Raw genomic sequence first — 15,565 nt, 5'->3', positions numbered from 1 at the left:
AGTGGCTATAATATGTTGTATAATGTGTAGAATTTTGTAACATATTCGTTCTAGTTGATGATGGTAATTATTAATGTAATTCAATTCATAAAAAATTGCTTATTTTGCTTCTTAAATTCATCTTGTTTGCAAGCTGGCTCTATGTCAGATCACAACTTAACACTGAAGGGTGGACAACTGCAAAAACTAGACCCACCCGCTGAAGCCTGACAGCATTTTGATTGAAAAAAAAAAAAAAAGGGAAAAAGTTTTCGACTGGATTTGGAAGTGGAACCGGTTCACCATGTATCTAAAAAGAACCTGCCAGAAGGAACAAATTAGACAACTCATAGCAAATTGCCGACAGTGATTTACTAGTTTGTAAGAACATATATATAAATTAAGGAACCGGGTATTTCCGTATTTTTGACACAGTAGTTTCCTGCCATACTATTCTCAGCACTCCATCTGAAGAGATGAATGTCTTTGAATTTCTATGGATACACTTCTAGTTGACCAGGCTGAGAACGGTCTGATGAATTCACGGTATTTCAGGTTCTTATAAGCTATATATATAGTTTTGGGTATCCTTTTTCCAGGGTAAAGAAAAAACCTTGAAAAAGACGATAGGTGTTTCTTCTTCAGCTTTATGAGAGAAAGGAAATGGCAATTAATTTTTTAAGACAAGACTGGGAAAGGGAGCTTAACCAGAAATTTTGACCAAATAATTCAAACCATTAACTGAAGTTCTACCTCTGCGGCTCTGCCAGAATTTTAGTGGCTTATATGAAAGTCTTCTGGCCATATAAATTGGGGCGAGGACAGCGAAAAAGTTCAAAAAACTTAAGTTCTTCTGACATCCTTTCTGTAACCTGGCAATAATTGGAGCTAAGAAAGTGATTTTCCTTTGGGTTCAATTCATTGTCATATTTCTGTTTTATTAATTATTACTATAGCAAAATAACTAGAGACATACAGAAATCAAAACTTCGATAATGTGTGTTATTCGGATATCTAAAAATGGAGTCTGTTTTGGTTGGAAAAAACCCCCACCCGGGCACCCGCTGAGGACCAAAATGAATAGCCAAAGTCGTGTGGTCCTCTTATTTTTTAGGAAGCAATAAGAAAACTATCGCTTTCTGGAGTTCAAGGCAACTTCTCAATGTTCCTATATTGTGCATGAATGTGTGATGTGTCTGGATGAGAACAAAATACTGGCCCATTACCGCGTTGGAAATTAATGTCCCTCGTCAGGAAAGCTGAACCAGCCAAACCAATCAATCAAATGGGTTAAAATCCTAGTTAATTCATGTTGCCCAATAGCCAAATAAATGCACAACAATTACATCGGAATGGCAATGTTAGAGGGCTAACATTAGAGAAAATTTAACTGGCTAAACCTCCCAAATTTACATTTAAAAAAATGACCTTGAAAATATTTTTGAATTTTTTTTTTTTAATTTAGAAAAGCTGGCATGACACACTTAGGATTCATTAAACATGTAAAATGGGTTAAACTGAAAAGATTTAAACATATGTGGGTAAAACATAATTAACGAAAGTTTGTTTAAATTTTGAAATTTGAAAACGAGCCCCCACATTTCAAAATTGCTTAATCGAGCCATATACCCAAAAAAGGACTGACGAACACATTTCGTTTCTCTACAATTTCCGACTACGATAGTGCCATAATTCCGACAAATATTCGATCCTAAAGTTTCCTTACACAAAACGATGGTTGACATTCACAAAGGGGAGGAAAACCCAACCCCACCCCGAATCCTAGACTTTGGCGGTGCCAGCAGTTCAAAGGCTTTCGAAGAAGATGCTCCAGTGGATCATCCGATGAGTCAAGGTGGTCTAGAGGTAGGGGAGACAACGGCAGCATAAGAAAAGAGAGAAGAATCGGGAAATAGTTCTGAAGAGGAGGACGCCGGCCAAAATTCAGGCGAGGAAGAGGACGGCGGTGAAGAAATGGTACATTTTTTACTTTTTGTTTTGAATTTGATGAGAAATTTGATTGATTTGTGCGAATTTGGGGGATATGTAGTTGGTTTTATTATTATGATGGTTGTGGCGTTTTATCGAGTAGTTGGCGGGCATGGGGGGAGTGGCTTTGTTTGGGTTCCAGAGGATCGGGAAAGGCAAGGGAGGCTGTAGGGAGGTTGTTTGTGGGAGGTTGGAGGGTTGGGACCCCCTATTCTACCACCTCCTGCCATCCTTAGCCCTCCAACCTCATGGAACCTACCACATCAGGCTCTATAGGGCTTGCATTGGCTTCCCCAGTCCTGTCGAGGCCAAAATCACCCACTCCCCGATGCCCTTGAAGGCCATATCCCCCAAATTGTCAGCCTATTGGTTGTTTTGGTCTCTTGCTTTTTTTTTTTTTAATATCGTTTGTGCAAATTTTGCGAAGCATAAATTATAAAGACTATGGGTTGGAGATTGTAAGTGATAAGGTACTGTACTTCCTTGTAAGGGTGGCAGTTAGGTCAAGTTGGCAAGTTTTTATGAGAATAATGGAGATTTTAAAGGAACAGAAGAAGGGTATGAACCGATTTAAAGAGAGTTGCTTTGGTCATTTTGTGAACATTGGAGAAAATTGGAAAAAGGCTTTCTGGGGGCAAGGAGTGCATTATATGTTTCTACACTCAGTAAAAAGCAAAAAAAAAAAAAAAAGAGTAGGGCAGCCGATAACTTGGCTAAAAAGGTTTTGGGGAGAGGGCGTTTATTATGGGACACGATTTAGAGGAAAGGCTAGGAGAAGTTGGGTTTACCTATTCAGAGAGGTTCAAGATGTGCTTGGTATGGTTCATTCATTCGATGCTAATGACTTCAGACTCAACAAAAGCTGTTAATATGGATTGGGTGAAGTTTGCAAGCAACATGAACTTCTTTAATGCTTATTCGTAGGGATGGGTATCATTTCAACTAACCATGGACTCCCAACAAGGAAAAGACATGGCGTTAAAGCATCGCCAATCTATTGAGAAGAATAGACCAAGCACGTGCAATTTATTTGGCTTCCCATGGGCCATGTAGGTAAATATTAATAGCTTTTTGTTATAGTTTTGTATTATATGTGTTTTAATTATGATATGAACTATTTTTTTATAATGTAGGCTGGGATGTATGAGACCGTCCCTATCCTGGCTAAGGCGGGGGGAGGATGAAGAATTCCGATGAGCGACCACAATTTCCTAGGATGTTGCGGTGACACATCGAGAAGTGTACCCATTGGGATTACGACAAAATAGACATAGAAATTCAAGCAGCTCGGGTAAGATTAAAGGATTAATCTTTTGAATATGCAATTGCTTTTAAATGTGCTTAAATTTGATTGATTTTTTTTCTTATTGCAGGGAGTCGTCCGTTCCTTCCTCACCCCTAGTAGAGGTGAAGCAGGAGAGGAGTATGTTACATTGTTTGATGCATTGGGCAATGTAGCAGATGAAGGGATAGAACGGCTAATGCAGGACCAAGAAGGGGTCATGCATGTGAAGGCAGTTGTAGGGCCACTGCTTGAGAATGTTGTTGACGTCGAGGATGATGAAGCTCCAATCAACAGGAGAGAGGAGGAGGAAGAGGAGAAGGAGGAGGAGAAGGATGAAGTGGTTTGGACGCCTCCACCTAATTGGCAAACTGGTACAACAAGTACTGCTTTGCCAAGGCTTCGAGGTCTGAAGAATGAGGTTGTTGACCTCATAAACGGTCTGTTTGAGAGTTTTACAACATTCGTTTATGAGAGGTTTGACAAGGGGGGAGGAGAAAGTTGATAAGATGGCAGAGAAAATTGGTAGGGTGGAGGAGGACGTTGGTGGAGTATTGAAAGTAATTGAAGAGCAACCTGAGCTAAAAAGAGAGAGCCAAAAGAGTAGGTTTGTCAAATCTCCTTACATCGTAGTAACGTATGGAAAGAAGAGGAAAATGAAAAAAAAATTGAGGAAGTCCAAGAAAGTGGAGAAGCAAAAATGGAGGAGGTTAAGCACGTTGGTGGAGGAAGTGGGGAAGTGATATTGGAGGAGGGTGAGGCGGGACGCGAAGGAAGTGAGGATGTGCAAATGGAGGAAAGGGGCGGAAGTGGGCAAGCGAAAACGGAGGAGTTAAAGGTCGATTTGTATGGGCCAATAAAGGAGGAAAAGAAAAAAACTCTTCCATGCCTATTACAATGAATCTGGAACTGATGCCCATGTGAAGTGCAAGACTGTAGATTATCCCCGGGAGTAGTTTGAAAAGATGTTGACAATGGGCAAGTGGCTTGACAACTCGGTGAGTTATTTTCCCTTATTTTTGCTTATGTTTTCCATGAGGTATTGTATACTTATCATGTTGTTTTTATTTGATGCAGCACATCAATTAGGTATTGGCACTCATGAGGCTACGACAAAGCAGTAATAGTGATATATTGTATCCTAATTGTGCCATCACCGATGTGGCCTTTGGCCAAACACTAGTAATGACATATGGCCTTTAATGAAAAAGACCATTGGTAGAGGTGTAGTGAGCGGAGGCAAGCGAAAAAAATTGGCCACAGATGACTTCGACGGTGTCCTTGATGATTTTTAGTTTGATGACAGGATGATGCAGTATGTATGGGGGGAAAGGCCCAAACATGGCCATAGTTGAGCAAAGTTAAAAGAGTAGGGGTGTTCAAAAGAATCATTTGGAACCAGAACTGGAACCGTTGGGTACCTAGGGTTTGGTTCTAGTTCTTACCCAGAATTGATAGTCAATGGGTAGGTTCTGGTTCCAAAAATCTGGAACCGACACTGTGCAGTTGCGGTTCCTACAGTCAAGAACTGGAATCGAGAACCAGAACTGAAATGAAATATTATTAAGGAGTGGGGGTTTTTGGTAATTTACCTACCACATATAAAAACTTTAGATTAGGGCAAAAAATTTCATTGTTTCTTTCTTCCCTTCCCAGTTCTCTTCGTCTATGTTGCTCTTTCTCTCTGTTCACTCACGTCTATGTCGCTCTTTCTCTTACTCAAACAACATTCACACACAGACAAAAGACTCCTCTCAAACCCAACTCCCAACTCAACTCACCTTCAAAAATTTTCCCTTTTAACTCAAAACCCTAACCCCTCACTTACCCACTTCCACACTATTCTCGAACTTCACTTCAATTCACTTTTCACCTCTTTTACTCACATACTCATGTCAGTTTTTTTTTTTTTTTTTTTTTTAAATTTCTTTTTCTTTTTCTGTTTTGTTTTTGTATTTTCTTAGTGGGTTCTTGTTCTTTATGGCTAATGAGTAGAAAGTTTCTTCCTTTGGAGATGTTGATGATGAAATGGGAAGTGAGGGTTGTCAGTGTTTGAAGTTGAAGTTGGTTTGTTTTTGGAAACAAAAACGTGGTTTTAACATTATCTTGAAGTGTGGTTCTGTTGATTTTTTGTTCTTGAAATTGTAGGGAATTGTTTTGTTTGCCATTGTTGATCTTGTCGCTTGTGCTATTTCAATTTTGTAATTACAACTTTTTAAGTTAATTTTGTGGCAACGAAGATTATGTTTAGGCATTGCATTGTTGGCATTTCTTAAATATATTTCAACTCTTAACACTGAATTTCTTCAGTTTCAGTAACATGCAGACGCAATGTATTCAATATAATGCTCAAGAGAAAGTTTTTATATGGATTTGGGATTTTACAGGATACCCAGAACCAGAACCAGAATCGTTGTTACAGGTTCTGGTTTTGGGTGTTTAGGAACCAGAATCGTCGGTTCTGGTTCTGGTTCCAAAATTCAAGGAACCGTTGGTTCCAATTCCTTCTAAAAATGTAGGGTACCCAGAACCGAACACCCCTATAAAAGAGTATACTGCATCATCAACATCAAGGATATGCACTGGATAACCATTGTCGCGCTTCTGGAGGAGAGCTTGCTACAAATCCTTGACTGCAACCCAAGTATTTGTCGAGAGAGGTAGTTGGAAACAGAGTTGGAGACACTGTGCATATTGTTCTCGCGGCTGTTGTGCGACAGTGGGATGTTTTGGCACTTCGATGATGAAGTATTGACGGAAAAGTGGCCACTCAAGCGCCTTCCCGTCCCGACAAATGAGTCAAGGTAAATTTTATATAAAACTTACATAATACAATTGTTCTATAAGTTCATTATAATACTAATGTCTTCCTCCTAATGTAGTGCTGATTGCAGGGCATATGCATTAAAATTTATTGAGTTCAATATGACCAACACCCCGATGGACGGGTTGAATGATAAAACAATGAGCAACTATCTGGAGCGTTGGGCTATTGAGTGCTTCGTTGGGCATATGGATCCCTTTTGAGTGACCAAAACCCAATCCAAGTCATTGTTGATGCTGTTATCAAAAGGTATGGAAGTTACACTTAGAATTTTGTAGTTTATATGATACTGTCTTATTGGGTTGTCTTGTACAATTGGATTGTCTTGAATTGGATCAACTGTTCTTATTAGGCATGAGGTTATTGATACTTGGTTTGTGGTATTATGTATGCTTTGTGGCCAAGGCCAATGCTGGATAATGTTGGAAGGGGTGCTGTAGAAGAAGATGAAGAGGCTGTTGCTATAGCTACTGATGCTGAAGATGTGTTGGATAATTTTGGAGGATGGGGAAGTGGCTAAAGAGAATGATGAAGAGGGGGATAGAGGCTGGCGGCCCTGCTTTTGTTTTGGGTATATATAAGACATTCATTTGTTGTGTATAACATTGTAATTTAATGTAATTGATACATTTCACATTTGTACAAAAGCAATTGAGTGTTTCTTTCCCTCTTTTGAGTTTGAGTTTATTTAGTATTCTTGTTACATGGAATTGATGTGTTGATGTTATTAGGTTGTCAAATTCAGGAGAAAATATGGAATTAATATTTGTTGGTGATTTTAGTTTGTTAAAATTCAGGAGAAAAGATGCAAAAAATATGTATTGCCCATGATCGCTTAAGCGATCCAAAAGTGACTAAATTATCGTTTAAGCGACAAAGGGTTTTCCATACAGGATTGCTTATGCGAGACAATAAATCGCTTAAGCGATCGTGCATTTGGGCAAATCTTTATTATGCCTTACATATGATTGCTTAAGCGACCAAGGGTAAAAGTAAAAAATTGCTTAAGCGAGACAATAAATCGCTTAAGCAATCGTGCATCTGGGCAGATCTTAATTCTGCCTCAAACTTGATCGCTTGAGCGATAGCGAAATCGCTTAAGCGACTAAAGCGATTTAGGGCAAAAGAGAGGAATCGCTTAAACGAGACCATAAATCGCTTAAGCAATCGTTCATCTGGGTAGATCTTGATTTTGCCATGAACATGATCGCTTAAGCGATACCAACTTGCTTAAGCGACCAAGTGCAAAAGCGAGGAATCGTTTAAGCGATTCGTTAATCGCATAAGTGATCGTGCATCTGGGCAGAACTTGGTTTTGCCATGGATATGATCACTTAAGCGATACCAAATCGCTTAAGCGACGAAGGGCAAAAGCAAGGCTTAAACGATCGTGCATCTGGGAAGAATTTGGTTCTACCATGGACATGATCGTTTAAGCGATACCAGATCGCTTAAGCGATACCAAATCGCTTAAGCGACCAAGGGCAAAAGAGAGTAATCGCTTAAGCGATCAATCATTTGGGCAAATCTTGATTCTGCCATGGACATGATTGCTTAAGCGATACCAAATCGTTTAAGTGACCAAGGGAAAAAGCGAGGAATCGCTTAAACTATACATTTATCGCTTAAGCGATCGTGCATCTGGGCAGAACTTGTTTTTGCCATGGACATGATCGCTTAAACGATTACAAATCGCTTAAGAGATCAACAGTAAAAGCGAAGTATCGCTTAAGCGAGTCCATAAATCGCTTAAGTGATCGTGCATCTGGGCAGATCTTGATTTTGCCTTGTATGTGATCGCTTAAGCGACGGGAGATAAAAGTCAAGTATCGCTTAAGTGATCAGTGATCGCTTAAGCGACCAAGGGTAAATATGAAGCATAGCTTAAGTGGTCTTAATTGTTGCTTGTGCGTGATCGCTTAAGCGATTAAGGCTAAATACACAGGATCGCTTAAGTGAGAAATGAAATAACTTAAGCGATCCAGTGTATTCCGATTACTTTCATTGACTTTCACAAGATCGCTTAAGCGATGAAAGCTTATAAACACTTGATCGCTTAAGCGATTCCCTTTTTTTTTTTTTTTTTTTTTTGGAGTATGTTGTTAACCCCATATTAAGTGACGTTAATGTGAATTTCGGACATTCACAACATCACATGATTGTTAACGTTAATGTTAAGCGATATCGGTTAGTAACACTTATTAAGGCCAATTAAGAAGGATTATTTGCAATATAATTCCATTAACACATATTAATGTTACAATCGTATTATATATGGATAAATGTCATAGCGTACTAGCGTGACACATTAGTAGCAAGGTACCTAATTTCATAAATATGGATGATGTATTTGAGAACGATTAGATTGAAATAAGCTTCAATTTTGACTGTACGATTAGTTCAGTGGACCATGATCTGTCTTGTGTCAAAATTATATTTTAATTAAATTAATTCTTTTAAGTCTGGACATAAACATGGTAAATAAACATGAAAAAGAAATATTAAAATATAGAATGATTCTATATAATACAAATTTTAATGTTTTGAAAGTACCAAAGTAAATTACTCTTAATCACCTAAGTGATATATTGTTTTGCTTAAGTGATATATTGTTTCGCTTAAGCGATATTGCCTATTTATCCTTGGTCGCTTAAGCGATGCTGTCTATTTAACTTTGGTTGCTTAAACGATAATAAATTTCTTACATGATCTTGTCAAAGGCAGAATAAAGGTCATTCGGCTATAGTGGATCGCTTAAGTGATATTTTCTCTCTCTTAAGTGATCATGTATGTTGAGCCTTAGTTGCTTAAGCGATCATGCACAAGTAAGGATCAAGATAACTTAAGTGATGCTTCTCTTTTACCCTTAGTCACTGAAGCAATCTGTGATTGCTTAAGCGATCATGTCCAAGGCTGTATATAGTCACCCTAGTGAAAGATCGCTTAAACGATTTAAGGTCTCGCTTAAGTGATTCTTCTCTTTTACCCTTGGTCACTTAAGCGTTCCTAAGCAACTTAGGATCACTTAAGTGATCAAGTGTAAGGCAAAATCAAGATTACTTGAGCGATTCTTAACTTTTGGCATTGGTCGCTTAAGCGATTCATGATCGCTTAAGCAACGAAGGGCATTTGCTTCTTTTCTTGCCGATCTTTTGATATTGTGCACGTTTGAGTGAGAAATGAGGTACGTTTCTACTAACTTGACACACTCGTGACTAATTCAGTAAATTAACTGATTGATTGATTATCTTCATACGACAATTATGTTGATAATATTTATTTTGCTTGTCTCACTTCTTTGGGCAGCAATTAGTGCCGTACAGAGGTAATATACAAAATTTTACTTACTTAAATGTTTTGTAAAATGGAGAAAATGAAAAATAATTAATTTAATTTAATACATTGTAAAGGATGATTTATTCAAGGTAACAATTAAGTTTAAAACATAAAAAATTGAAAACAATAACTCTTCAACGGTTGGCCTTGGCAACTCTCTCGATTTCATCATTCTTTTTGATGACTTAGCTAGAAATACAAGGACATAAAATCAGTTTAGTGCACCACAAAAGAGAAACATAATAACTTCATCAGATCGCTAAGGGTTCTGAGGTCGCCTAAGCGATCTGCTAGTCAGATCTGCATCTGATCTGATCAAGGATCGCTTAAGCGATCTGGTGTTTAGATCTGATATGAGTAGCAGATTGTTTAAGCAATCTCAGGTCGCTTAAGCGATCTGACGTTCAGATATGCAGATAAGCGCAGATTGCTTAAGCTACCAAGGATCACTTAAGTGACTGGCTGTTATCTACGGATATGAACATCAGATCGCTTAAACGATATGCTGTTCAAGGCTGTAGATAATAGCTGATCACTGAAGCGATCTTATGTCACTTAAGTGATCCGATCTTATCTGTAGATTGCTTGCGTTCTTACTATTGGTCAATTCGAACCTAATTTTCTGGATCTGCATGTGATTGATTCTGACAACTGCTTTTCTTATGGCTAGGTTGCTTGCAAATTGAGCATTTATTCATCCTCTGGGGAACCTCACAAGCTGATGGAATATGCTTAACTCTTTTTCTCCCTTTTTCTGTCTTCTTGAATGGCGGATGGATGATAATGTGAACTCACTCTGGCGGCATCACCCACTGCTCTTCCGGAGGAACTAGATATATCGTTTCTGAATAAGCCAACATATAGTGATTTGCCATGTAGAGAGGGGATCAAAGTTCCATGTAAATTCTTGAACCAAAATCCAGCTTCCGTTGGTGTTTCAGTGTTGCTAGTGCATGAGGACAAGGTAAATGTTGAATGTCAAGTACTTTACAGCTGCAAGTTTTACTAACAAGGTTAACTAGGGCATCCGGACCATAGCCGCGCACGGTAAACTCTTGAGCATTAATACGATAGACAAACAGTGCATTTGACAGCTTCATACGTTCTTACAATAATTTTTCAACTAACGGAATAAGGGTTGTGGTAAAATTATCTGACCCTGTACGATACTCATGGAACCATTGTGACAATGTCATCTAGATTGCATCAAAAAGGGAAACTATTGGAAACTCTCTTTCTATTAACAACTTCGAATTTATGGACTCGGCTATGTTCGTGGTCATAACATCAAACCTTATTCTAGGAAAGTAAGCTCTACTTCATCGCTCGAAACCAACATCATGCTCAAGATACTTAGCAATTCTATCATCTTGATTCAGATTTGCCGGAAGTGCTTCTCGAACTCATCAACTCGATAAGCTTTTGCTGCCATGTAGTATGTCTGAAGGAGGCCAGCACGCTTAAACTTTTGTTTTATGTTCTCACCAAGGTGCCTCATACAGAATTTGTGATGTGCTTGAGGGTAAATAGTGGCAATCCCTTTCTTTAAAGAGTTGTGCCTATCGAATATTATGCACAACTCGTCACAGTCAGGTACTATCATACGTAATTGCTGAAAAAACCAAGTCCATGACTTGTCGTTCTCAGAGTCAACCACACACCATGCAACGGGATATATGTGATTCTCGTTGTCTTGTGCAGTGACCACCAAGAATGTACCTCCATACTTTCCTATCAAAAAACAACCATGAACGGCCAACACCTTTCTCATGTTTACAAAACCCCTTATAGTAGAACTGTAAGCAACAAAAAATATTTAAACCTTATATTATTGGCCCACTTCAAAGTCGTCTTGCTACCTTGGTTTGTCAACTCAAGCATATAACGGTACGCTTCTAATACTGCGTACTCGTGCTTCGGCGTGCCCCTCACAAAATCTTGTGCATGTTGTCTCCTTTTCCAGCATTTCTAGTAACTAACAGCACATCCTAATTCTGTGTGCACAAGTCTCTGAATGTCTTTAGTAGATGGACATTTCCCTTCAACGAACCGACTTTTGACAAATTGTTCAATAACATCAGTGGAGGCTTGTCGATTCTCACCTGAAATATGTCCCAAACCACAAGTGTGCTCATGGGTATATGTGCTAACAATAAATTTTTTGAACTCTGCCAACCTTTTACAATAAACTCGCCACTTGCGCTTTTGGTCACAACATGCAACCGTCACAACCGATGAATTAGACTTTTTGGTGATGAACTCAAAATTACCTCTCATGGCAACAAGTTTTAGCTTCCTTACCACTTCCTTTTTGTTGTCAAATAAATACTTTATGCGCAACTTCAATCCATCCATAAAAACATGAGTTGATTCACTACTACCTGCAATTGCCCCCTCTAAACCTGCATAAAAGACCATAGTGTTCTCTTCCTCACAAACTAAACCTTCTGCATAATCTGTATTTAAAAGGAATCTCTACATATGCGAGAGTACGGTGTTCCTCCTCAACATTTTCATTCTGCCGCACATGACCAACCTCTTATATAGTGTCCTCCTCACCACCCAAATCATCGCCTACTCTTGATTTTTCAACAAAGAAATCAATGCCCTCGTAGTGCAAATTAAAACCAACATTCTCTCTGCCAACTTCCTCGTTATCCCCTTCCTTTGAACCAACTTCCAACAGTTTATCTACAAAAGAAACCCTTAAAATCGGCCTCGAACCATTATTGCCCACATTAATCATATATAACTTTACACCTTCATCCGACTTTAATATAGCAGGAGGTACCTTATAATGTTCAAGAACTCTACTTAAAACATACTTCACAACTATATCACTATGTGAGCAACTCAAATCACATCTTTTAATTATTTCATCAATCAACTCATCAAAACTAACACATGTGCTCACAACAATTGATATAACTTCTTTGCTTTTCCCAATCCACTTCCAACAACTTTCTTCCTCCACCCACTCACCAAAATATTTAACACCTAAAATAACTTGTCTCATGTCTAATAATAGCCAAATACCTATACTGCAAGAAAAAAAAAAATTATTAACTGATATATTAAGGGTTGAAAGATTTTAAAAAACATCTACAGAGTCACTAGAGCGATCTGGTGTATTGCTTAAGCGATCTAGTACATCGCTTACTGGATCGCTTAATGATCTGATATAAATAATCCTAATCACTTAAGTGATCTTTTGCCATTTACCTAGTCGCTTAAGCGATCTGCTGCCATACACTAGATTTATAGCAGATCGCTTAAGTGATCTTCTGCCATATTCCTGATCGCTTAAGCGATCTATGATCTGCTGCATTATACCAGATATACCAGATCGCTTAAGCGATCCATCATATCTAGAACACATTTTCAGTCATCTCCACCTACAATCGGTGCTACTACCCCCAACTACCCACAATGCAAGAAAATATTCAACAAATTTCACTCCTTTTAACTTGCATTACATCAAACATAACCCAACAACCTAAACAGCTAAATAAAAATCATAACCCAAACCCAAACCCAATCCATCATTAAATCTTTGTAAATCAAAATATAAAATGGAAAGGGGAGATGCACATACTTGAACAAATTGTCAAGAGGAGGAGGATCTGTGGTGGAGAAGATGTTAAAGGCGGAGGAAAACGATAGTGTTAATGACGGAAAGAAGAAGATGTACAGGAAGGAGGAAGAAGAAGATGTACAGGAAGAAGAAGATGCAAAAGAAGAAGAAGATGTAGACAAAGCTTAGAAGAAATAACAACCAAGGGAGGAATGCATTAATGGCGAGAGGAAGAAGAAGAAGGTGTTTGGGTTTGTTTGCAAGAATTTCGACTCTTTGGGGATATATTGTAATTTTTAAAAGATTACACAATACTTCATTAATCCTATTTAACCACTAATCATGTTTAATTAACCTTAATCAATAATAAGACTATTTACTTAACACTTTCAAACTACATAACCTTTTAATTAAATTTGAACTTGATTTGACCTTTTAATAAAATGCCACCCAACATTACCCTCCTTCCCAACCATTGGATTGCCCTAAAATTGAAGTCAGAAACTCAGTGCACTGCCTAAAGGGTTTCCTTTGACCCATTGTGATGCAGAAACAATTTTTTATCTCTAAAAAAAAAAAAAAAAAAAAAAACTCTGGATAGTTTCTTATAGTCAGTGGGCTGCATTACCACTCATAAGAGGTTTCGGAATTGCTCTAATTTGCAAGGGAAAGCTTGGCCCTAGTGAACTAGAAACAAAAAAATTCAAGAAAACTTCATCACACTCCCAAGGCCCGAACAGAACCAATGAACCAAAAACTTAAGGCAGTGGAAAAGCTAATGTAATCAGATAACACCAGGGCTGCTGATTGAAAGGATACACGCTAAATCTGTTAACCTGGACGACAACAAAATGGGTCATCCACCAAAAGCCTTAAATTTGCCAGGCCAGGCTGAGAAATTTTGTTTCAGTAAAGATACTCATTGTCTGTTGAGGCAGCCAACTTCAAACTTCAACGTAAGCACTCTGACTGAAATCTGGAAAGACCTAATCTGCCGATAATGTCACAAAGTCTTGACTACATTCTGAACTTGTGCACCATCTCACTGCACTGAATCGCTCTTTAACTTATTCAAGACATCCCTCAGTTGTCGATGCTGCTCATATTATACACACCATTCATCTGTATCAACAATCCGAAGAGAATATTGCTATAATTGCTCTAATGACAAACCCCAAACCAAAGAGAAAATATACAAGTAGTTAGCATAAAACAGCAAATAAAATGACATCTATGTCAAAATACCAGGGTGGCATAAGAGAATATGATATAAGCAAACTTCACCTCGATATATCCCGAAGTAAAGAGCTCAGCCAAACCAGCCAAAAGATATCTCTATGGGGAGCTAGTATGCTTGAAGTAGAATAAGGTATTTTTAGATACTATGAGCCCAAAAGATAGCAGCAGCCAAACAAACACCATCAGCAGAAGATACGATCGCCAGAAAAGAATTTCTTAAAAGAGGAGATGCACATAAATCTAAATAGAAGTGCAAGAAAGATGACTTAGAGAATTTAATTCCTATAACAAGTCCAAACCAACTTTAAAACACACAAGCATATCACTATAAATTATCAAAAGGGTTCAATTTTGAAAAGCACATTCAAATAGTCCAATGTAGACATCCTCATATAAACAATCTCCACTATTTCCACAATTGACCATAAACCCCTCTGAACCAGATGCACATGGCAATGGAATCTATGACAGGACTGGTAGTATCTCTTTATATCGAGTAAAAGAAAATGACCTTTTACAAATTTGATTGGAGGCTGACTGCTTAATAACTTTAACATTGAAGATATAGGCTGGAACAACTACCGGCATCCGTGACTGATTGTATTCCTGCCATTTTCTGTTAATTTAGGTTTCCAAATGGATTTATCTAATGTTGAATAAAAATCGAAATTTAAACCCATCATAGGCAGCAAACCATCAACACCCAAAGACTTTAATTGTCTAGAACTGTTACTACTCTGGACACTAAAGTTTCGTCCAATTTAAGTTCAGTCTGATGACATCTCCAGGCATTAATCCACGAATATATTCAGCCTAAATAAGTTGCAAAAATAGATAAAGTATGATCAAGCATAATGCATATTATAAATATAATATCTTCAAGTTCCTCTAATTTTTTGTCTCCCACCTCCTTTCCTCCGTTGTATCTTGGAAGTCACTTCCAGCCTCATGTGGACACTAAAACCCATTATCAATGGAAAAGGATAGGATATTAATGATGAACTCTAAAGCGTGCCTACCAATAGCAAACTTATATGTGATACAATCTTCCACTCATCAAAGCAGTATTATAACTGCCCTTGTTAGCAACTTCCTAAGAACGTAATTTTCCATAAGTCACTAAATTATCATAGTACATTGACTCACTCCCTAAGCTTCTCTAGCCCAAGTACTTTATTTTACTCATTTCTCACTTATTAATTTCAACCTACCGCCGAAGTAACATATCAAGATAATTCCAAAGGAAAAGTAAGACCTGCTGGTTAAAAGCTCATAAACCATAAAAACACATAACATGGATTACATACACAATCTGAAAAAAGAATTTTTTTTTTTTTTTTCA

Source organism: Pistacia vera, unplaced genomic scaffold (assembly GCF_008641045.1).
Source record: "Pistacia vera cultivar Batoury unplaced genomic scaffold, PisVer_v2 Contig445, whole genome shotgun sequence".
NCBI lineage: Eukaryota > Viridiplantae > Streptophyta > Magnoliopsida > Sapindales > Anacardiaceae > Pistacia > Pistacia vera.
This window is presented reverse-complemented; position numbering follows the sequence as displayed.